The 1,513-nt window shown below is 37.3% G+C and overlaps 1 protein-coding gene across 2 annotated transcripts in view; it reads right to left on the reverse strand.

The window, feature by feature from the left end:
- The window catches only part of AZI2 (5-azacytidine induced 2), a 35,320-nt gene that overhangs the window by 28,843 nt on the left and 4,964 nt on the right, over positions 1-1,513 (reverse strand). The window lies entirely within an intron of this gene.

The following is a 1,513-nucleotide window of genomic DNA, read 5'->3' on the forward strand; positions in this document are numbered from 1 at the left end:
TGAAAAAATAAACAAAATTGATAAACCTCTAGCCAGGCTCCTCAGAAAGGAAAGAAAGAGCACCCAGATAGACAAAATCATGAAGAAAAAGGATCTATTATAACCAATCCCTTAGAAATACAAGCAATCATGAGAGATTACTATGAAAAATTATATGCCAACAAACTGGACAACCTAGAAGAAATGGACAAATTCCTAAATACACATTCACTGCCAAAATTCAAACGGGAAGAGATAGAAAGCACGAATAGACCAATAACCAGTGAAGAAATCGAATCCATTATCAAAAATCTCCCAACGAATAAGAGCCCAGGGCCAGATGGCTTCCCATGGGAATTCTACCAGACATTTAAAGCAGAGCTCATACCCATTCTTCTCAAACTATTCCAAAAAATAGAAATGGAAGGAAAACTTCCAAACTCATTCTACGAAGCTGGCATCACCTTGATACCGAAACCAGACAGAGACCCAGCAAAATCAGAGAACTACAGACCAATATCCTTAATGAATACAGATGCAAAAATACTCAACAAGATACTGGCACATCGAATTCAACAGCATATAAAAAGAATTATCCATCATGATCTAGTGGGATTCATTCCTGGGTTACAGGGCTGGTTCAATATTCGCAAATCCATCAATGTGATCCATCACATTAACAAAAGAAAGGATAAAAACCATGTGATCCTGTCGATAGATGCAGAAACAGCATTTGACAAAAATATAGCACCCTTTCTTAATAAAAACCCTTGAGAAATTCGGAATAGAAGGAACCTACCTAAATATTATAAAAGCAGTTTATGAGAAGCCCACAGCTAATATCATCCTCAATGGGGAAAAACAGAGAGCTTTCCTCCTGAGATCAGGAACAGGACAGGGATGTCCACTCTCACCACTGTTGTTTAGTATAGTGCTGGAAGTCCTAGCATCAACAATCAGACAACAAAAGGAAATAAAAGGCATCCGAATTGGCAAAGAAGAAGTCAAACTTTCACGTTTCGCAGATGACATAATACTCTACTTGGAAAACCCAGCAGACTCCACCAGAAGAAGCTTTCTAGAACTGATCCATGAATTCAGTAAAGTTGCAGGGTACTAAATCAATGTACAGAAATCAGTTGCATTCCTATACACCAATAATGAAGCAGCGGAAAGAGAAATCAAGAAACTGATCCCATTCACAATTGCACCAATAACCATAAAATACCTAGGAGTAAACCTAACCAAGGATGTAAAAGACTTATATGATGAAAACTATAGAAAACTTATGAAAGAGATTGAAGAGGACACCAAGAAATGGAAAAACATTCCCTGTTCATGGATCGGAAGAATAAACATTGTGAAAATGTCTTACTACCCAAAGCAATCTACACATTCAATTCAATCCCCATCAAAATTGCACCAACATTCTTCTCAAAGCTAGAACAAACTATTCTCAAATTTGTATGGAACCACAAAAGACCCTGAATAGCCAAAGTAATATTGAAGAAGAAAACCAAAACGGGAGGCATCA

The sequence above is a fragment of the Suricata suricatta genome, chromosome 5, assembly GCF_006229205.1.
Source record: "Suricata suricatta isolate VVHF042 chromosome 5, meerkat_22Aug2017_6uvM2_HiC, whole genome shotgun sequence".
NCBI classification, from domain to species: Eukaryota; Metazoa; Chordata; class Mammalia; order Carnivora; family Herpestidae; genus Suricata; species Suricata suricatta.